Source organism: Rhinatrema bivittatum, chromosome 9 (assembly GCF_901001135.1).
Source record: "Rhinatrema bivittatum chromosome 9, aRhiBiv1.1, whole genome shotgun sequence".
NCBI classification, from domain to species: domain Eukaryota; kingdom Metazoa; phylum Chordata; class Amphibia; order Gymnophiona; family Rhinatrematidae; genus Rhinatrema; species Rhinatrema bivittatum.
Window position 1 is genome coordinate 203,704,399 of NC_042623.1, and position 23,788 is coordinate 203,728,186.

At 42.7% G+C, this 23,788-nt stretch overlaps 1 long non-coding RNA gene across 1 annotated transcript in view; it reads left to right on the plus strand.

Annotated features, from left to right (window-relative positions):
• LOC115099511 overlaps nucleotides 1–22,500 on the plus strand; it is a 140,329-nt gene extending 117,829 nt beyond the window's left edge. Inside the window, exons 2-4 of the long non-coding RNA XR_003858811.1 lie at nucleotides 6,914–7,024; nucleotides 20,971–21,051; nucleotides 21,160–22,500. This is a non-coding gene — a long non-coding RNA (uncharacterized LOC115099511). The remainder of the gene's footprint in view (nucleotides 1–6,913; nucleotides 7,025–20,970; nucleotides 21,052–21,159) is intronic.
• Nucleotides 22,501–23,788: the final 1,288 nt, after the last annotated feature.

Genomic DNA, 23,788 nt, shown 5'->3' on the forward strand with positions numbered 1-23,788 from the left:
ACACTTTATGGTGTTTGGGCACCATTATCGGTTTTGGGTGCTGCCTTTTGGTATAGCCACCACTCCCGGAACATTTTCCAAGAATTATGGTGGTGGTAGCAGTGGCCTTGCAAAAAGAAGGAATCTTGGTGTACCCATATTTGGATGGCTGGCTAATTCAAGCCAAGTCTCAGGAAGAGAGCCACGTGGTAACTCCTTATAGCAGGAGCTTGGTTGGGTGGTCAACCTGTCCAAGAGCAATCTTCAGCCATCCCAATAGTTGGAGTATCTGGGGGTCTGTTTCGACATGGGACAGGACAGAGTTTTTCTACCAGAAGTTCAGATCCAGAAATTGATGTCTCAAGTGTGTCAGTTGATGAGCATCATATGCTCGACAGTGTGGTCCTACCTACATGTGCTCAGCTGGATGGCAGCTATCCTGGAAATGGTACCATGGGCAAAGGTGCATATCCTTATCCTTATCTTTATCTTTTATTTGGATTTATTTATCACACATATCCTAGGCGATGTACAAAATCACAATTACATCATTTACATAAAATCAGTAGGCATAGACATTACAAAGACAAAATAAGCATCCTCTTCAGCGCTCTCTGCTATCTCGCTGGAACACACAGTCTCAGGACTATGCGGTTCAGCTGCACCTGCCGATGGAAATCTGCTTCCAAGTCCAATGATGGTTGTAGGAGGATCATCTGAGGAGTTTCCTTGTCCTCTCTGACCAGTTTGGTACTCACGATGGATGTGTCTCTATGATTGGGGGGCTCACTATCTAGAGTTAACAGCCCAGGGGCGTTGGAATGCCAAAGTGTCCCACTGGAACATCAATCGCCTGGATGCCTGGGCGGTATGATTGGCATACTTGCTGTTCAGCCACAGGTTGTGGGATCAAGCAGTTCACATGATGTTGGATAACACGATGACAGTGGCCTATATCAATCGCCAGGGAGCAATCAAGAGCCAGCAAGTGTCTCAAGAAATAGACCAGCTGATGGAATGGGCAGAAGGTCATCTGCAGATGATCTCAGCCTCTCACATTACAGGAAAAGACAACGTAAGATCGGACTTTCTCAGCAGGGAGGGTCTGGACCCAGGAGAGTGGGTGTTGTCAGTCGGGGCATTTCAGCTGATTGTGGATCGCTGGTGCCTTCTGTTCCTAGACCTGCTGGCAACTTCTTGAAATGCAAAGGTTCCTCGATTCTACAGTTGCAGGAGAGATCTGTGGTGCCTGGGAATAGATGCAGTCTTATAGGTCTGGCCAGAAGACAGATTGCTTTATGCCTTTCCTCCGTAGCCCTTGCTGTGCAGGATAATTCGCAAGATCGAAGCTCACAGGGAACTAGTACTCCTAGTGGCACCGGACTGGCCCAGGCATTCGTGGTATGCAGATTTGAACCGATTCCTGGTGGAGGCCTCCCTTTGTCTTCCACCTCACATGGATTTGTTACAGCAGTTTTTCATGAGGATCTGACTCGATTATCTTATGGTTTGGCCCTTGAGAGAGTTCACCTGTTAAAGCATGGTTATTCTTCTGCAGTGATTGTCTCTTTACTCCATGCTTGCAAGATCTCCACTTTCTTGGTTTATGTGCAGGTTTGGAGAGTTTTTGAGGCCTGGTGTGAAGAGCGGGATGATTTTCCTCATTCAGTTAAGATCCCTCTCATTCTGGACTTTTTGCAGGATGGATTGAATAAAGGATTGGCCCTTAATTCCTTGAAGGTGCAGGTTGCAGCTCTTGCCTGTTTGAGGTGCGGTAAATGGTGTTACCTTGTCATCTCATCCTGATGTGGCCTTTTTTTGAATGGAGTGAAGCATCTTAGGCCTCCCTTGAAGTTACTGGTTCCATTGTGGAGTGTTAATTTGGTGGTGGATTTTTTGGCAGTCCCTACGTTCTGACCACTACATAGCTTTTCCTTACGGTTATTGACCTTGAAAACTGTGTTCCTGGTGGCTATATGTTCTATGCATTCAGTTAGTCAGCCAGAGTGACTCACTGCTCTCTTGATTAACAAATGTTGGTACCTAATCAAACCAAATCAACTACCTTAACACCTTTCCAAGGTGAGTAACTGAACTGAACTTTTCAATCTTTTTACTTAAGCATACACTGCTCCTAGCTTTTTTCTAGCTTCTGGCAACTTTATTTTTTGTGTTTTGATTTTTTTTTTTAATATACAAACACTCTAACTACTGCTTATTAGCTGCCTTACTGTCTGACTATTTAAAAATACAGTCTAACTTCTGTTTATTTGCTACCTTACTGACTATTAAAAGCATAAACACACTAAATATGTATAAACACACAAGCTGTGACCCAGGCTGGGGTCACAGCTTGCTCCATCTCTATCTGCTGGCAGGGGGACATAAACCCACTGGTCCTGAGTCTGTCTATTCCTCTACACTAAGGAAAACAAAATTATCATGTAAGTAACTTCTTTATTTTGCTACCTTACAATGCTTCTGGAAATCTATTTCCAGAAGGATTATATCAGTAACTGTGGTAATATAACACACTGCTTTATCAGTTATGTAGAGTTGGAACATTCTTAATTTTGTATAGAATGCAATCTAACTTTACTTCATTGGGGCTCATTATGGTTTAGTCATACTCCATCAAGCAGTATACTTGACTTTTCAAAGAAAGAGAAAAACAAAGAAGGAAACACAAATGAAGACATTATTATGTCTCCATAGTTAGAATATTTTTTTACTTTAGATATGCAGGCTCACAGGTATGTTTTATGAGCTGTGTCAGTGATGGAAAATGCTACATGCAGCTTTTGGTGAAAGTAATTTTTTAATCTTTTCACAATCCAGCCCCTCTTTCTGTCTCTGCAAGATATTGATTTATATTGCTATTATAAACAGAGATGGGTGAGCAAGTTTAAATTATGTATTTCATGCCATATCTGACTGGGGAGTTGGGGGTTTAGTGCAACTCTAATTTTCCATGTTAGTTTGACCTGTCATTTTTGACCCATCTTACAAAATCAGCACAATTGCAACCTATAAAACATATGCAATATCTGATTGCTATAAAAATGCTGCTGCAGTTTATAGGTTAGGTGAGGGAGCACCTTAGAATTTCAGTAAAAGTCCTCTGTCAACTACCCGTGGCTACCAGGTGACTCATGTCACTAAACAGAGATTGAGTTAATCCTGTTTTTGCTGCAGTGCAAGTATGGAGATATAATTCTGATTTTCCTAAGGAAAGCAAGCCTACATTCTTATGTATCCTAGTGGTGTTCAAGCTGGTCCTTGGGATCTTCTTAGTGTTTGAGTAATTGCCAGGTTCTTGTGGCCTGGTTTTGGCCTCTGTTGGAAACATGATGCTGGGCTTGATGGACCCTTGGTCTGACCCAGCACGGCAATTTCTTATGTTCTTATGTCAGAAGCTAATTTGGATAACATTAAAATATGAGATTGTTGATTTAAAAGAGAGGTTCTCAATGTCTTTAGGACATAGCCAGACAATCAGGTTTTCGGGATATCCACAATGAATATGCATCAGAGAGGTTCATGCACTGCCTACAATGTATTCAGATCTCTTTATGCACATTCACTCTACAGGCTTATTGTTTCACCCGACAGGCTTATTGTTTCAGGAGGACTAAGTTGAAAAACATTGACTTAAAAGAACAAACTAAGAGGAACAATTCCACATTTCCCAGAAAATTTAAATCTCAATTTGAGTTAGAGATGTGCAGCCCAAAAATGTTCAGTTCAGTTTGTGTTTTCATTTCAGGTTTCTTTTGTCATTTTTATTCAGTACATTTCATATTTTGTTTTTTTTATTCAGTTCATTTGCCAAACAGAAATTTAAAAAATCCCAGACTGATTAAAAAAAAAAAAATCAAAACCCTGGGCCTCTGGCAGCTCTGGCTGTCTTCCTGAGCCAAATAAACTTCCCTGAACAGGGTCCTGAGACTTATTCCAGGCTGGGCCCTGAGCCAAGGTTTAGCCACGGCACTGAGGCCTAGTGCCAGAGCCTTTCCAGAGTGGGCTGGAGCTGAGGCTGGGCCTGGCCCTTTCCAAGGTGCCAGGACTGGGGATCTCCCACCCTATCCTCTTCTTACCCCTTTCCCAGATCCAGTGTTGAAACAGGCAGGAGCGATGCCCAATCATTCCTGCACTTTCAAAATGGCACAGTCTGCCTAGGGACAGCACTGAACTGACATCACTTCAGCACTTTCCTCAAGTGCAGTTGGTGCTATTTTGTTGTATGGCTGTAGCAAGGCACAGCATCTGGCTGGGCCTAGGGATAAGCTCTGCTGCTAGGCATGGACCAGGGCTTGGCCTCGTCACCAGTCCCCTGGTTAGGCCTCATCACTAGGCTATAGTACCAGGCCTCCATGCCACTCCAGGCCTGGGGCTTGACCGGGCATTGGTCCTGGCCAGGGCTTGGCCATGGCACTGAACCTAGCCCATGGCTAGTCTGATACTGGACCTGGCTGAGGGCTAGATCATGGCACCAGCCTTTTTTTTTTTTTAATGCCACAAATACCTCAATTTTGGGATACTTTTTGTATTGTCATTAGAATATTTTCATTTCTATTTGAAACAAACAGAAAATGATCTCATTCATTACATAGTTTTTTTGGGTTTTTTTGCCTTACTTAAAAATGAATGCACAACCCTGACTGGAGTATCACTGCTGCCATCTTAGAACTTGACCTTTGCAGCCTGATCTGAACTTCTATTAAGTAATTCAATCATTTCCCCAGTAGTTCCCAAACCTGTCCTGGGAACCTCTAGCCAGTCTTGTTTTAGAATATTCACAATGAATAAGCATTTAAATTTTCATGCATTGAAGACAGTGCATACAAATCTATCTCATGCATATTCATTGCAGATATTCTGAAAACCCTGGCTGGGGTTCCCCCTGGACAGATTTGGGAGCCACTGATTTAGCCCATCCTTATAGTATTTATAAGTGCCATAAATATGGGAATAAATGCATGGTGCAATCCTTTTCAATTTTCCACAAATTAGTTTGAAATATATCCCTTTTGAGCTTCAAACTCATTTGAGTGACTATTGCATACCATACACAGTTCTAACCCTAAAAAAAATCTGTGAACATTTGCAACTAACTGATTTGCTATGAATGATCGTAGGAAACCCATGGTAAGCTTTATTAAAATCAGTGGAAAAATATAAATGGTAACGGATTATGATTGCCCCCCCCACCACCACACACACACACACAATTAAACAAGATATCTGCATTCATAAGGTACCAGAATTAATCTGCATTCATAAGCTATCTAAATATTTTTACATGTATTGTGTATGCTAATACTAAAGAATATGTAAGGTGAAAGGATGGCATTCCGGTAGACCTTGTCTGCCCAGCTACATGCATGGTTATGGTCAGCTGTCTGCTTGAACGCTAACAGTGTGTGGTTGTGTCCAATGGGGTCTCGCTCTGTGTGTCAATAGTATTTCCTGCCCTCACAAGCAAACAACTGCCATCTGCCATGGTTCTCCCTCTCCAACCAACCAGTGTGAAACTCAGCAATTACAATCAACCACATGCATAAATGATAGAAAATGACAACATCCTATCTCATGATTTTTTTTTTTGCCTGAGATATCAGGACGCAGACAGATGGCTAGACACGATCTCTCCATAAGGCATTATTGCTCTACTTCCAACTAGAATGCATGAAAATAGCATTAAAATAAGTGGCCATTTTAACACAAATGCAATCGATGTGGTCCCCTGCAGCCTGCATTATTCTTTTGTGGGCCTGATTAGAACAGGCTGTATGGTATCTAGTGTGGGCAACTGGTGATACAATGTCAGGGCTACCTGTCCACTAACCTCCCCGCCCCGCCGAGTCCCTGACTCACCAATAGTATTGCATCGTCATACCCCTGAACCCACCCCTTTCCCTCTCCCTCTCCCCTCTCACCCCTTCCCTAGAAGCAGGGAAGCTGCAGGAGGAGGAAAGCAGCCTCTTAAATTCTTGTCACCAATTCTCATTACTTTTGCCACCTTATTGTTTGACTCGCATAGGGGTAGATTTTAATAAAGTACGCCCGTGCTTACTTCTGTTCGCTGGATTTTAATAGATACGCGCGTAGCCTTTAAAATCCGGGGTCAGTGCACGCAAGGCTGTGCAAAATCAGCAGCCTGCGCGCGCCGAGCCGTGCAGCCTGCCTCCGTTCCTTCCACCCCCCGCATCTTCCCCCCCCTACCTTTGTTTGAAGAGTTATGCCTGCCAGCTGTGCAATTCCCTGGCCCGGGAGCAGTTTCGGAGGCCTTGGCCATGCCCCTGAAACGCCCCTGTGCCGGAACTACACCTGTGGCCCTGCCCCCAGATGATGCGCCTCCCCGACACGCTCCCGGTACAACCCCCCAGGAAAGCCCCGAGACTTACTTGCGGCCCGGGGCTTGCGCGCGTCACTGAACCTATTCAACATAGGCTCGGCGCACGCAGGGGGAACTTGGGGCAGGTTTTTGGGGGGTACGCGCATATCTTTCATTTATTTCATTTCATTTATTAAAATTTATTAATCGCCTAACCCTTGAAAAGGCCTAGGCGATATACAAAAATACATACATATTACAACATAAAACCATACATTGCAGACGACAAATGTTAGTTTCACAGAAACCAAAACAACGGTACTTACGCGCGTACCCCTTTGAAAATCTGCCCCATATTGCACATTTCCCATTTACCCAGTCAGCTTGTTCCAAAATCATTTGCACATTAGCAAATACCACAACAATGATTAGCAAGCTTATTACTATAGTATTTGCATATTTAAATTGCTAGTAACATTAAAAGTTATATTGTGAGTGCTATCATTGTTTCAGAATGTGCATGTTAAACATGTTTTAGTAGATGGATCCCTTAATGATATCCCAGGTACTAAACATTTCCAATTTCTTTCTTCACAGAATAATCTTTGTCTAAGTTCCCTTTAAATGAGCTTGAAATATGTGATCGTCTTGCAGATAGGCTTGTCTTCTTGACAGTTGGGAGCTCTACGTTAACCACAGAGGATAGTGGTAAGTACAAGAAAAAGTGATGATTAGACCTATACACACGAAGGCTTTTTAGCACACGCTAAAAATTGAATGGATTTTCATGCATGGAAGACGTTAGCATCTCTGCTCTAGAATTAACTTGTACTTACCGGCAAATGAGGCGTTAATGTGTGCATGACAAATAGTGTAATATACTCTCCTCCACATGCTGTTTACTGTGTCCTTATTAATGCTGAAAATATCTGCCCAGAGTAGGTGTTAAATCTTTACTGTGCTTGTTAAGGCTGTCTAGCTACCTGTGGAAATCCCCCATGCTAACCAGCTGAGTTTAATTTAGTGGTGAGGTATAACAAAACATGCGTAAAACCGTGTTAAAACAAATACATAAAAACCAAACAGGAAACTGAGAAAATCTTTCCGTGTACAAAACAGCTGAATAGAGACAACTGGACAAGGTAAATCTACATGACTACTCCACGCAAGCATAAACCAGGATGTAAACATCTAATGATAAAATAGTAACCTTGTCCAAATGTTCTTCCTGAACATGTGCAAGTGATGTACTGTGACTAAGTGTTGGATTCAAAATCTTGTTTGAAAAGCCAGGTTTCCTAGCACATAGACAGATGGACTCAGGATCAGTGGGTTATGCAAATCTACCAGTAGATGGAGACGAAGCAAACTGACCTCACAGTGTATATACTCCTGCAATGACATCAGCCTGCCAGTCTACTCCACCTCCAGCAGATGGTGGTTGTGCATCTCCCTACTGGGATTGCTTCAGATTTTAGGAGAATTTTGAAAAGAAAATTCCCCGCTCTCCTGCGGTGATACCAAATGGTCCCTCTCCCAGTTGAGAATTCCTGAGGTGATTTCCGTGGTCCCTCAGATGAATGCCTTGGTCTGGTTGTTGGTTTTTCAGCCGACGAGGACTTAACTGATTGTACAGCTTAAAGGCAGCGGGTGCAGGAAGCTGAGCATGGCAGTGATGGTAGTTTCCCCTCTCCCCTCGCTTCTAAAGACTGTCTCTGTTCTCAGCCAGGAAGGGCTGAGCTCAGGTAAGTTTAAAAAAAAAAAAGTCAGAGACAGAGGGGCTGTGTAGGACTTCCTCCAGTCTCCGTGCTGTTCCGACATTTGTTCCTGCTCCCATTGGGGATTAAAGGAACAGGGCAGCCTGGAGGGTTGAACAGCCCGGGTGTGTGAGGCCCTGCTGTTAGGCTTTTTCCTGTGTGTCGCGTGGTAGGCCGAGGCGGAGTCTTCGCCTGATTTTCTGCACGTTTGGCTGCCCTGTACAGGTCCATTGGTGTGTGCAAGTGCATCTGGCTGGGCGTCCAAATTGTGCGCCTAGTTTCCTTTGGGCATGCTGCCAGTGCGCACATTCTAAAATTTATCGGTTGTGCGCCCAGGTTTGGTGTGGTGACAGCACACTTAGTTTTGTGGCACAGACTTGGAATGCCTAACTTTTGTGCACATAAATGTTTTCATCATGAATTGTCTGGATCCACATCTTCAAACTAAAGATGCTGGTGACTAAGAAATCTAAGCGTCTTTCTCTTAGCCGGCAGTGTCCTCTAACTTGTGACAGCACTGCTTTAGAGGCTCAGGGAGAATTATCTTCCTCTGATTTTACTAAGCCTGGTTCTTCCCAGCCTGATGATGGAATGGTTAAGGACTTGTCCAAGGGAACACCTGACTTTGGAACTCCCTTGACTGGTTCCTCAGCAGGGGATGGCAGCTCAGAGGTGCCCTGCACAAGTGCCTTCTGGTTTTGACATGGATTTTTTCTTCAGGCGCAGTCTTCAGCCCTGTTCAATCCTGCCAGGTCAGATCCTTAGGTAGTGGCCTCTCCTTTTTCCGGTACTATTTTTAGGCGCCAAAGCATTCCTTGATTAGCTGCCAGTATTCCCAACAGGAATCTGGATAGCACTGATGATGAGGCAGACAATGACTCTCAGGAGGATAGGGAAATTCCTCCGGGAATGGAATTGTATAGGACTATGTTGCTGTTCTTTCATAGAGATGAACTGCCAGTCCTGATTTCCCAGACTTTGAAGATGCTGAGAGTACCTGGCTCAGATTCCATGTCTGAGGCAAAGAAAAAATCCCATTTTGGTTTCCTTGAGTAAAGCCTCTTGTTTTTACCCTATTATGGAGGACATTCAAGAATTGATTGATCTTGAGTGGGACGCTCTGTAGGCAAATTTCAAAGGAGGTTGGACCTTGGAAGGCCTGTACCCTCAGGATCCTGTGGTGATAGAATGTGTTTTCTGAAAGTAGATGCGCTTGACTGTGCCATCTCTAAGTGAACGACTATCTCTGTGGAGGGAGGAGTGGCCTTGAAAGATATGCATGATAGGAGGTCATCCTTAAGCAAGCATTTGAATCAGTGGCAATGACCTTGCAGGTAGCTTCCTGTTGTTCCCTGGTGTCTCGCTCTTGTCTGCTTCTCTTTCAGGAAGTTGATCATTCTAGAGTAAATTCCAGTGCAGTTATGGAACCCGCCACTGCCTTTTTAGTAGATGCAGGCTACAATTTGGTCTTTACCTCAGCCAGAGGAATGGCTTCGGTAATAGTGGCCAGGCGTCAGTTATGGCTGCGAAATTGGTCTGCCGACACAAGCTCCCAAGCTCATCTTACGAACTTGCCTTTTAAAGGTTCACTCTTGTTTGGGAGCAAGTTGGTGAAACTGGTCAGTAAGTGGGGTGAATTCCTGGTTCCTCAGTTGCTGGAGGATAAGAAGCATTTACCATGCCCCTTTGGTATGACGAGTCATCTCAGGGGTTCCAAGTGGTTTCGTCCCTATAGAGGACTGAACTTTCAGAGGACTTGGCCTTTTGCAAGTCTCAGACCTTTAGCCCCAGGCAGCCCAGTTGAGGCAGGGTCTCGGGAAGTGGATCCTCCCAAGACTCACAATGAAGGTTTGCCAACCCACCCTCAGGAAAAGGAGATAGGGGATGCTTCTCTTTTATCAGAGGTGGGTTGAGAACACATTATATCAGTGGGTGCTGCAGGTGATGTGAGGAGGATATGCACTGGAGTTTTACACTGTTCCTTGGGACATGTTCATTGTGTCTCCCTGCCACTCTCCACAGAAGAAACAGGTGCTGTCAAGGCTCCGCTGTCTGAGGGCTGTGGTTCTAGTATCTATGTCTCAAGAAATTATGGAGTGATATACTATTTATTTCATTGTGACCAATAAGGAGAGTTCCTTTCGTCCCATCCTAGATCTCAAAGGAGTCAACCGTAATTTGCGGATGACTCATTTTCACATGGAAACATTGCACTCAGTGATAATGGCCATGCAGTCAGGGGAATTTCTGATCCCCTTGAATCTGTCCGAGGCATACCTCCTTATCCCCATCTGATTGGAACAAACATTTTCTGAGTTTCATGGTGTTGGGACACCATTATCAGTTTTGGGTTCAACCTTCTGATCTAGCCACCGCTCCCAGAATTTTTTCCAATGTTATGGTGGTGGTAGCGGCAGAGTTGAGACAGGATGGAATCCTTGTATACCCATATTTGGACGACTGGCTAATTCAGGCAGTCTCTAGAAGAAAGCCTCCTGGTAACACGCAAGCTGATCTCCTTGTTGCAGGAGCTCAGTTGGGCGGTGAACCTAGCCAAGAGCTGTCTTCAGCCATCTCAGTTGTTGGAGTGCCTGGGTGTTTGGTTCCACATGAGGCAGGGCAGTTTTCCTGCCAGAAGTTTGTATTCAGAAGTTGATGTGACAGGTGTGCATTTTGATGAACGCTTTATGTCCCATAGTGTGGTCCTAGCTAAAGGTACTCTGTTTGATGGCGGCAAACCTGGAAGTGGTGCTGTGAGCGAGAATGCATATGTGTCATCTTCAGCGCTTCCTGCTGTCTCGGAACCTGCATCTCAGGGCTATTCGATTCGGCTCCACTGCTCTTACCTCCAGTGATGGTTGCAAGTGGATCATCTGAAAAAGGGAGTTCCCTGACATCATCAGATGTTGACTGGTACTCACAACAGATGTGAGTCTCCAGGGTTTGAGAGCTCACTGATAGGAAATAATGGTGCAAGAATGCTGGAATACAGAAAAGTCTCTCTGGAGCGTCAATCGCCTGGAAGCCCGGGTGGTCCAGTTGGTGTGCTTGCAGTTCAGCGGCAGACTACAGGGTTGAGTGGTCCGATTAATGTCGGACAATGCAATGATGATGATGGTTTACATCAATCAATAGGAAGGAACCAAGAGCCAGCAAGTGTTGCTGGAAATAGACCAACTTATGGAATGGGCAGAAAGGCATCACCAGATCTTGCAGGGAAAGAAAATGTAAGAGCAGACTTTCTCAGCAGGGAAAGTCTGGATCCAGGAGAATGGTTATTGTCAGAAGAGGCATTTCAGCTCCTAGTGCATTGCTGGGGCCTTCCGTTCCTAGACCTGCTGGCAATTTCTCGCAATGCGAAGGTTCCTTTATTCTTCAGTCGCAAGAAAGATCCGAGGTCCTTGGGTATCAATGCTCTCATGTAGATCTGGCCAGAAGACATGTTGCTGTATGCCTTTCCCCCCATGGCCCATGTTGGACAGAATAGTTTGCAGAATCAAAGGCCAAAGGGAGATGGTGCTCTTGGTGGCACCAGATTGGCCCAGAAGACCATGGTATGCAGATCTGCGAAGACTCCTGGTAGAAAAACCCCCTTTGTCTTCTGCCGTACAAGAATCTGTTGCAGCAGGGGCCTGTTCTTCATGAAGATACGACTCAGTTTTGTCTTTTGGTATGGCCCTTGGGAGGACTCGCTTGTTGATGCGTGGATATTCTGTGGTTATTGCCACCTTGCTACGAGCTCGAAAGTTCTCCACTTTTTTAGCCTATGTTCAGGTTTGGTGAGTGTTCGAGGCTTGGTGTGAGAATCGAGTTCCCACTCATTTTGGAAGTTTTGCAGGATGGGTTAAGTAAAGAGTTGGTCCTTAATTCCTTGAAGGTACAGGTTGCGGCTCTTGCCTGTATCAGGGGCCAGGTGAATGGTGAATCCTTATCTCATCCTGATGTGGCCCGTTTCTTGAAAGGAGTGAAACATTTTCATCCTCCCTTGTGGTTACCAGTTCCTTTGTGGAATCCTAACCTAATATTGGATTTCTTGGTGGGTTCAACATTTCAACCACTATGTAGCCTTTCCTTGCAGTTATTGACCTTGAAGGCAGTGCTTCTGGTGGCGATATGTTCTGTGCATCAAATTTCCAAAGCTGCAGGCCTTGTCTTATCAGGAACTGTTCCTTCGGGTGACTCAAGGAGCAATTCAACTGCGTACTGTTCCTTCTTTCTTGTCTAAAGTGGTCTCAGATTTTCACTTGAATCAGTCCATTTCCTTTTCTTCTCTGGAAAAGTAAAGATGCAGAGGAATATTTCCTGTTGCATCCCTTGGATGTCAAGAGACATGTCCTGAAATATCTGGATCGCCTGTTTGCCCTTCATGGGGGAGGTAAATGGGGCAAACCAGCCTCGCGGGCTACACTAGATCGATGGATTAAGGAGGTAATCATGACCATGTATGTGGATGTGGAGCAGCCATTGCCTACTCAGGTTAGGGCTCATTTCACTAGGGCTCAGGCAGTGTCATGGGCGGAGGCTAGATTGTTGTTCCCCATTGATATTTGCCGAGCTGCAACATGGTCCTTACATACCTTTTCCAGGTATTATCGTCTGGATGTGCAGGCCTGGGAGGATACAGCCTTTGCTTGTGCGATTTTGACTGGGCTTTGTGCATCCCACTGGTCCTGAGTCCATCTGTCTACGTGCTAGGAAAGGAGAAATTACTACTTACCTGATGATTTTATTTATTATTTATTTATTTTTTATTTTTTATATACCGATGTTCCTGTATACAATACATATCGCACCGGTTTACATGGGAACTGAACTGTCGCCTCAGGGGCGTAATACATTGTAACATGTTGACATGGAACTTTTAGTGAAACTTTCATAAACAAGATTAACTGAAACAGGGTACAAAAACAGAAACGTATGTACAGTGGAATGGATAACGTTTATCGCTTCATCAAGTTTTAGCTCTCAGGGAAGGCTTGGGTGAATAGCCAAGACTTTAGCTTCTTTTTGAAAGTTGCTAGGCAAGGTTCTTGGCGGAGGTTTTCCTTAGTGTAGGCAGATGGACTCAGCTTTTTGCCCTTGGCTGCCAACTAACTAAAATAAGAGACCGTGTGTTCTCCATAGCAGACCGTATTCTATGGAACTCTCTACTGGAGCCTCTATGACTGACTCCAGAAACAAAGAATTTCAAATGTGAACTAAAAAACATGCTTTTTTAAAAAAATACCTATACCCTGACTTAGAACTATCTGAACTCAGAGCATGTTCCTACAAGAACAATTTCATTAAGAACATAACACCTTATAAACCTCCATCTTTTTACCCCACCGACACCTGGAGCTAAATGTACTAGAACATCCCTGATTACATTAGCCAATGTATGTGTCATACTGTAATGTATGTTAGTTCACATTAAGTCAATGTACATATCGATCTATAGTATGTATGACATGTTGTAAACTATTGTGATCTTCATTTGGATTGACGTTATATAAAATGGTTAAACAAATAAATGGTGGTCCTGTGTGGCTATGTGTTCCAGGGGATTACTGGTAAGTGTTCATCCAGTCCCTAGACTACTGTTAATGTACTTGTCTGAGTCAGAGTTTCATGTTGGCTAAGTATTGAAATGGTTATGTTTTTAAATTGTTATTTGCTAGTCTGTCCACAGTTGCTTATGAAGAGAATACTGGCAGACATGTCACTGCAGGATTATATATACTATGACGTCAGTTTGCTAAGTCTCCATCTGCTGGCAGAGGTGCATCTGTCTACACTAAAGAAAACAAAATTATCAGGTAAGTAGAAATTTCTCATTTTAAGAGCCTTTTTGAATGTTTTAGTACTTGTCATCACTGGCAGATACTCAGGCAGCGTATTGCATAGTACTGAGAAGGCTTGCTTGCATGTCACTTCATGATATGCAACCCGTGAGGAAGGAACTTCGAGCAAACCCTTGTTTGCTGATCTTAATGTCCTGGTGGCATTATAAATATGTAAAACTGCAGTTATTTAAAAGTTTTTGAAAAAACAGTGCCAACTTGAATTTAACCCTCTATTGAATAGAAAGCCAATGGATGTTACAAATTACCCGAGTAACATATTCGGGCATCCTGGATGCGGTTAGTACCTCAGCCCAAAATTGTGAAGAATCTGCAGCACCCTAATTGTACATGTATGTAGACCAGTAAAGAGAGAATTACTTTACCAGTCTGGAGGACAGTGCAGACATCATTGGTATGTAAAACTGGCTTCAGACAAAGCAATGTGTAATTTAAAAAACACAGTTTTACAAACCTTTTTTATAAGTGCACATATGGATAGATCAGAGTCTAAAATAAGTCCTAGATACTGCACTTCAGACAGTATAGGAAGATCTTGACCTTCAAACTCAAAAGAAATAGGAGCATCAATAAAAGCAACAATAAGAGGAGCTGTTGCTATGCCAACAGAGGGGGAGGGAAGAATTCCCTCTATAACGTGCCATCATCTTGGCCACTATGCTACACTCGGCACCTCCTTTACCTCCCTGGTGCCATTCTGCTTTCACCCCTGCTGACTTCCTGGCCTCTCGTAGGCGTGCATGTGCACACTTGGCGCACTGATATAGGTCCTGTGGTAGGAAACCTCTGTGGCATCGATGGATGATGACATCTCTCTGGGCTACTTAAACCCCCACTTTACAGCAAGCCAATGCTTCAGCAACAGGTCCTCCTGTGTTGCACTGCGTGTTCATTCTTGTCTCTGTGCCTTTTGCCTTGTCTTGCATCCTTGTTCTTCTGCTTGCTGCTGTCTTTCCTAAATTGCCTCTTTGTTACCTTCTTGCCTTGCCCTGTTATCTTGCCTTTCCCTGCCTGTGTCTTGGTCCTCTGTGCCCTGCCTTGTCTGTCCATCTCTGCCCGACTCCTGATTCTGACCTCTGCTATGGATACTGACTACTCTTTTGGATTGTCACCTGCCCTGACCCCAGCTTGGACCTCGACCTGCCTTCTTTCTGTCTACCCCGACCTTGGCCTGGACTTAAATACTAACTTCTTGCTTCTTAGCCTGGACCCAGTTACTGATTGCTCACTGCTTGCCCCTAGCTTGGCCTGGACCTGGATACCTTTGCTCACTGCCAGCCCTGACCTTTGCCTGAGATTTGACTTCATTTGACACATGGGACTGTTGCCTAAGCCCTGCCCGGCCCTGGAACCAAGGGCTTAATCTGCGGGGAACGGGGCTCATATAGGTGAAGCCCCAGGTCCAGTCCTAGTAAAAGCATCGGCCTGGGCTTAGTAGGTTTGCCTGCTAGGCTGCATCAGCCATGCCCAAGGGCTCACATACATGATACTCTCATGGCAAAATCATCCCTCTTTGACAAAATCAGCTCCAACTTCAAATGCAAACCAGCAGTGTAGTGGTGGCGGGGGGAAGTCCTGATGAGATTTGGTTCCCCATAAAATTGCACCCCTTCCAAGGTCTCCAAGCTGATATGCTGTTCCACCACTTCGGGACAGCTTCTTCCTCTATATCTGGCAAAGCAAACACTTTAAAAACACATGGTCTAGCTGTACTAACCTCAGGCATTGCAAGATTTTCATAGCCAGCCCAGGAATTCTGACAATGATTACAGTGCTTGCTTCCAGGAAGGATTGTCATGCTGGAAGGGCTTCTGATGCCTCCATGTAGACACGTACTAGAGGTGGCCAATCCTTGATCTAAAGTATATTGTCCAAGTCTAGAAGCCATATCTAAAATAGGTAATAAACAGTAGAGGCAATCCATAAAAGGTCTACCAAAATGGTTCGAAGTATGAACAGTAATCCCTTTGATATGAGAGAGACTCAAATGTTAAAGGCGTGGTGGATAACTTTCAAAACTATTTATGGTTTAAGTGAGCATGGGGAGATTTACCATAGTATTTTAACAACTGTTTGGTGGGAGCTGCACAATTCTAAAAAAAATATCACATAGTTCTGCTCTGCAAGTAAGTGTGTTTGTCTAGGTATGCGCAAAGATTTCCAATCTGAGGAAAGCATGTGCTTTCTCTACCTATTTTATAAGCACATGTGCGTATATTTTACATTGGAAAAAAATATAATGTAACACGCAGTGTCCTGATCTGTACGCAGAGGCAAGCATATTTGAAAATATATGCACATACTTCAAATTGCCAGTTTACCAATACCTCTGCCAATTCACCCACTCCGTCTCCAGTTCACCGAATGCCTCCTAGTACTTTACTATGAACCTCCAGTTCACCCAAACCTCCCATCCAAAAATAGAAGACAACAGATGAGTCTATTAATTGTGCTAATTAGCGGGAGTAGAATTGCATGAATAAGTTGGCTAATATATTCATGTAAATCTCTTATAAAATAGCTACTTCCGCATGTGCCTCTTGGCCCCATCCCAGAATGCACCTAGAGCACCCCTTTTTTGTGCAGGTAAACGTGTGCATTAAACTGACAATACATGCATGCTTTGGATGTTTATAAAATAGCATGTTTGCAAATACAGGCCGTTGACCCATGTATAAACTCCATTTTACTCCTCAGTCAGGATCTAAGTGCACAGAATAGGCATCGCAGGTAGACTAGGTGAATCTGTGCTTGTGGGTTTTCAGAACGCATACATTTTTAGTTACATTAATAAAACGTTTTCTTTCAAAAATTGAAGTTGCAAAATCTGCAGGAACTTTTGTTCCCCTGGAGTTCAAACTAGCCTCCTAAGAGGGCAACTTTCAAAAGTCTTTACCTGGGTAAATTGACAGTCTGAAAATTGCCCACTCTTTTACGTGGAAAAAAGTATGTGTGAAGATTAACAACCCATGTACTTTTACCTGCAGGAAAAAGTAGGTGGAAGTGGAGTTAAGTTGGAGGAGACATGCATCGTTTTTTCATTTTCAAAACTATGCATATCATTTTAAGAGAAAAATTACCCACAGAAAAGGAAGTGCAAATAGCTGCAGGTATGTTTTCCCAAGACAGTTTTCAACTGGTGAAAAGTCCAAGAACAAAGGTACCGGTATATTTTTCAGTAGTGTGGGCTGTTTTGAAAATTGCCCCCATAATGACTGTCTGGTAGGGGGCGAGATTTAGCTTCTGAGGAAGTGGAAGGAGAGGGCAGGTAGTTTTAGTCATTGGGATTTACCCAGATAACTCCCTAGTTGCTCTAATAAATCCCTTTGAAAATTGGCCTCCCTATTGTATGCTAGCTTTGAACTACTGAATAGATTCATAAGCAACTTAGAAAACCCAGCTACAATAACTCTCCCATTATTTATTACAACTTTAAGATGTCTGTCCTGAGATAGGGAATAGAAAAACAAATCATAGTCCTCACTGCCCTGTCTATATGTAGAAGTGAAAATCTTATACCTCTGTCATTTAATTCTTGAAGAGAATTCCCTGATCACGAAGGTGAAGGAGGCAAGATGGGATAGTTGCTTCAATATTAATCCAGCACTTAATTCAATCCTTCAAAAAAGGTTTCATTCAAGATAATTAATCCATTAGGCAGAGAGAGAGAGAGAGAACCTTTCATACTGTGGAAGTGTGGGTTTTTTTGACATACAGTACTTCTTGCATTTTAACCTGATGAATAGAATGTCAGTTTAACTATTCCCATTCTTCTAATCTAAAAATAATAGAATAAATTCACAGTCAAAACTTCCATCATCCTTCTTTAGACCTAGATGGACAGATCAATATATACATGCATTAGCTGCCCAAGGAATCTCTTTATGTTTTCAAAGTAATGATTCTCAAGTGCTCCTGTCTAAGGGGCCAATTCATCAGACTTGCACGAGCAGAAGATAATGATTGCACCACTGGCTCTTTATCATCTTCCATGGTGAATTTAGTGTACCTGGGGGCAGGAGGTCCTTCCTTCATGAAATTGGGGCACACCTGGATTTATGCTGGAAATGGTGTTGGCAGGTGCAATATGATAAATCACGTCCGAGGAGCATTTCTTCCAAAGGCACAGCAGCAGAGTGGCGCAAATAGCGCGTGGAAAATAAATATCTAGCCTTTAGTGTTCCTGCTGGTTATACTCCGTGCTAGCACAGGAACAAAGTTCTAATTTTTTAACTTCTGCTCTGGGATTTTAAAACTACCCCATTCAGTGCAGGGAGGCCAGTATTTGATAGGTTTTATTGTTGTGGTTCATCCTGCGCCTGTCCCCTTTCCAAAACAATAGTAAACTTAACAAAGAACTTGCTTTAACCAGCAGAAAAGCATTTGTTGCCTTTGGTGAATAAGATAATCACGTCCTATGTTAAAAAGCATGATTCAGAGATCCTGTGTATCTTGTGAAAAGTGAATAAATCCACTTTATGTGGCTTTTAAATTCAGAATCACATAAGTTATCATTTCATTACACTATTTAGAGGCCTCTATACCCCTTTATCAGTTTTTATAACAGCCACTGTTATAAAGTCATGTCTCTGACATTTTCTATGTCGATTTTTAAACAAAAGGAAAAAAAAATGAACATAATTTCACAGAATACACTATGAACAAAAAAAAAATATGAAACAACAACATAAGAAATGACATGAAATAACCAAAATTAAAAGGAAAAGAGATGAAAACCAAAATGTATTTGCATGCGCACCCTTGCTTAAACTAGGCTGGATCAGCACAATGGTACTTTCTGCTATCAGAGTCTGGCTAAGGAGAGGAGGGACAAGCATGGCAGTGACCTTGCTTTTCTCCTTTTCTCCCGTGATCATGTTGGCATCACTAGCAGCAACCAATAAAATCCCACTCAAGTCCCCTTGCCCTGCCTTTATTTATACTCTTCTGCCCCCTCCAAAAATGTCTGACAGTAATGCTCCGGAGATACAGGAAGCACATGTCAGCAAGCCCCGTGTGCAAGGTAAAGCAGTGAGAAAACAAGGGGGGGGGGGGGAAGGAACGGAACCTGAGAGTGGAAAGGGAACCTGCAGAGGAGAAAGGGAGGCAGACGAGGAATGTGAGGAGAAGAGAGGTTGAGGGGGCAGGATAGCAACCTGAGAAGGAAATAGAGGAAGGAAAACTGAAGAGAGAAGGCAGGGAAGGAATCAAAAAAGAAGGGGTTAAGGGGTATGCTCAGACATTTCATTTGTGTTTCCCTTTCCATTGACTATTTTAATTTCATCTGTTTAATTGTTAATAAATGAACATAAAAACCAACAAACAAAATTGAAAAAGAAAAACAAATGTAAAAAAAAAGTCATCGCCAATGCCCAAAATTCCCTACTCCCAGCCCCATAGACCCTCTTACCTATTTATCCTCTTGTGAAAATTTAAAATGGGGTAGGAGTGATCCTCTATTGCTCCTGCCTCACAGCTGCCACTATCAGGGTTGGTTCTACTGTGAGACAGGGTGAGAGGGTTGACTCAGGCAGAAATATTTTGGGGCTACAAAAAGTGCCTCCCAAAATACCTCTGCAGCAACCACCTCATTTCCCTGCCAGATTAAAGTCCCAATGCAAGGTGCCAGTGAGGTTCCCATACCCCGTTGCCAAGAAAAGAGTGCTGGATGGCTGCACGATTTATTGACATACCATTGGGTATCCAGCCCCCACCAGCATGAAAGTCCCACCCCAGTGCCATGTGCTGGCCCCGCATGGAGGGATTGTGGCGGGTGGGGAGGCTGGGCCCTACCAGGAAATGATAGTGCACTCGCTCCGCCAAAGAGGACAGCAGCTAGGCCCCAACAACCAAAGAAGAGCAGAAGCCCACAAGTGAGGAGGAAGGTAGGGTAAGTGAATATTGGAGATGGGGTGAGAGAAGGAAGGTGGAAAAGGGAGGGGTGAATGGAGCACAAGGGACTGAGAGGGAAGTGTGGATATCATGATGGAAGAGAAGGGAGCTAATAGAGGAGGAAGATAAGGGAAAGGATGTATTGAGGGGGTGAGAAACAGGGACAGAATGGGAGGAAGATTGTGAATAAAAGGGAATGTGTGAAAGGATGTGTGAGTAGGAGGGGAGGGAAGGATCACATGAGAGAGAGCATGCGAGTGAGAAGGGGGAATGAGGAAACAAGCATGAGAGAGCATATGTATGAGTAAGAAGGGGGGAGAGTGAGGGGGCATGTGAGAACATATATATATATAAGAGGGGGAGGAAGGGAGCCATCGTGTGAGGGAAAGCATGTGTGTGAGTAACAAGGATGAGGTAGGATGCAAGCATGTGAGAGAGAACATGTGTGAGTAGGAGATGGAGAGAGGGGGTGAGTGTGTGAGAGAGCATGTGTCTGAGTAACAGGGGGTATAATACCCCCCTCCAAGTCCATGACAATCTCTGGATGACTGGAAGCTGAATATTCCCAGGTATGGAGAGTGGAGACATTTTGTTTTCCTTATTAGTTTTAATTATTGGGCGGTGTTTGTGTCTGCTATGTTGAAATATTTTAATGATGTTTAGGACATTATTTTTAATTTTTATGATTTTTGTAATTATGGATGTTCTCTTCATAACCTTTTTTAAAATATATATTATTTTTATTAGTATGGTTTTACTATTATGATTGATGTTTTATATTTCTTTATTTTGTTTGAAATGAGGAATGATTCTGTTTTTTCATTGTTGCACTGCATACAAGTTCTGGCTTGTTGTAGTTTCCAGTTTGGTTTTTGTCTGCACCTTTCTATTTAAGGTCTATTTTCTATTTGGTAAGGATTTGTCTGTGTACTGCATGTGTGAATGAGGTGATGTATTTTGCTAGTGTGTAGTTTCCTTGTAGGGATCTATAGCGGCTTGGCTAGTTCTGTTTTCCTAATAGGAGGTGTATTGGTTTTAGGTCCAAGTGTAATATATATAGGGTTGCCGCTTCATAATTAGAGATGTGACATGTGCTGGTAGTTAGTGCTCTTTTAGAATGGAAGGCTTATTATATTCTAATTGCAGTTCACTTTACTTATAGCTTTCTCTAGATCAAGCGTAAAAACACTGGAAGACCAAACCATCTATGATAATGCAATCAGGAAAAAAGAAGTGGTCAAAGGTAGAGTGTCCAGAGCTTTTGAAAATTAAATCAGTTTTATTTAGCTTCAGAAATGTGTCACGTTAATAACTGTACATTTGTAATTCACTTTCATTGTCCCCCAATTAGCTACGTCAGGAGGGACTTCAATCAAGAGACTAGATACTTCACAATATAAAATTGAATGGCATTGTGCTATTCAGAAGCATTGGGATGTTAACACATGTCCCTAGACTCCCAAGATCATTGGTTAAAGGAGCTGATGATCTCAAGTAAGCCACTCCCAAAAAAGTAGTAAAAAATTCCCAGGTAAGGGGAGCCAAGATGGCCACCACACGGTGAGTACGGACGCAACCCGGCTCCACGGTAATTTTTAAAAAGTCCGTTTTCCTTCTGCCTTGGAAGTTTTTCTTCATAGCTTATACAACGAGAAAGGCAAGGATTCGAGACAACCTTACCTCAACTCCGAATATTTCATTAAGACAACCGCGGATCGAGGAAGCCTTCGGGAACATGCACCAAGATCCAAAGGGAGGAACCGCTAGCGTCTTTGGCAGAGAGCAGTCGCCAGATGCTATGGTTGAGGAAACATCCCTCAGCTCCAGAGCACCAACAATTCCTGTCCTGCCATATAGACCCCAAGAAGGAGAGGGGGAGACAACAACAAATGCCGGTGTTGAGGGAACAAGCAACACTAAGGTCTTTTATTGCCCCGAGAAAAGACGGTGATTAACAGTCGGTCTCAGAAAGCCCGTCAACTCAGGGCTCTAAGGGCAAGAATGAGGTGGCTCGGCGTTTCGAACTGGGTGAGGCAGGCTCTTTGGAGTTGGGAGGTAAGGAGACTGAAATACATATAGTTGTGAATACATCTCTGGAAATGCCTGCAAAAATTACCCTCGAGGAAATTTGGAAGGTATTAACAAACATGAATAGAGCTATAAGTGATTTAACTTCGGTTGTAAAACAAAATATTGAGAAAGCTCAGAGTATGGAAAATAAAATTTTATCAATGGAAACTACTGTGAAAATGGTTGAAACAGAAATTGAAAAGGTTAAAGAAGTACAATGTAATTAAATCTGAAAATCAAGTTCTGAGAAGAATGGACTCTATAAAAAATGTAATAAGAAGAAATAATTTAAGGTTCTTGAACTTTCCTAAGACCAGGTGGATGACACCTAAGGATTTGCTTTAAAGCTATCTAATCAACATTGTCTGTTCCAGTAATTTCCAAAATATTCTATTTGCCTGCTAAGAATAAAGATAAGAGATTACAAGATTAAATTTCCTCTGACAACTTAACAGATATTTTGGAAAAATCCTTTGAGACTCTTAGGCAAATGTAAAATGGTACATGTCATCATGTTGTAATTACATTTTGTAATATTCCCTTGATTCTGCTTTAATATATGGCTCCCCCATTGTTCTTATTATATTATGGATAACAAGATTTTACTTTATGTTGTAAATGATCAGAATGATATTTCTATCTTTTTTCTGAAGACATTGTTTTCAATGTAAAATTGATTAAACTTCAATAAAAATACAATTAAAAAAAAAAACAAATTTGCAGGTGTCTCCATAGATCCCCTTTGTCCCCTCCTCCCCACTCCCCTGAAGGTGGTCCATTGTAAAAATAAAAATATATTGTTTACATTAGCACCAAGTCCTGCCCCTAACTCCCTACCTCTCCCATTCATTACAAAATCTGGCCCCTGGAGGTTAGGACCCCACCCCTGGACCCAGCTTATAAAAATAGCTCTAATGGTCTAGTGCGAGAATATAGCATCCCATAGACTTGGACCCAACGGTGGCCATTTTTCAAAATGGCGCCACCTGGCTTTTAACCCATCACATGTGGATCGCTGAAACTGTATACATTTCTTTCTTTAGATTCATCTGGGTAATAGGTATTCAGTGTTTGGTCCTTGTTTCTACTCCAAATGTCAGTCAAGTGGCATGATAAGAGAAATGTTCACCTTTATCAGATACATGATCTTGTGCCAAATATGTCCTCCCGATAGGAATCATAGTCTGATAACATATGCAAAACCTCACTTAAAAGTCAACTTTGTCTTAATTGCCAATAAGGAAAAAGGAATGTTTCTGTTTCCTACTTTAGCTCATGGTCATGTTTAGCACCTTATCCACACTGGTTTGTTAGCACAACTATGCCACCTTCTTAGGAGAAATGCCTTTGTTCTCACAAAGAAACAAGAGATAAGCTAACTTATCTCTGAAACACTTTTCAGTTCCTGTTGGCCTGGATCATTTCTGTGTTCTAATGTGCAGCATAGATAATACACCTTAGAAATGACCATCCCTCAGGCCGCAGCTAGATATGTTCATAGACCTCTCTGCATTACAGTACTCTGTGGAATATTGACATTGATCTAGGATGTACAATATATTATGCAAAGTTTAGAAACTATGTACTAATTGTAATAATGTGGGACTTAAAAGGTTAAAATGGAAAACAATTGCATTAAATATAAGTTTTTCATTGCAGCTTGAAAATTTGCATTAAAATTGCATAATGTATGAGCCTACTAAAACTGGAACTGCTGTATTTTAGTCAGGAATAAATCAAGCTTTATGTTTATGCCTTCTAAATGTCTTTTCAGTTTTGAGTTGTAGCGCATAAGTATAATATATTGCTAGGGGTTCCTGTATTGTAGAAAGGAAATGATTTTTGCATAAAAATACTTCAGTAATCAGCTATGAATGGGCTTAGAAGTTAAATGGTACTATAATTAATAT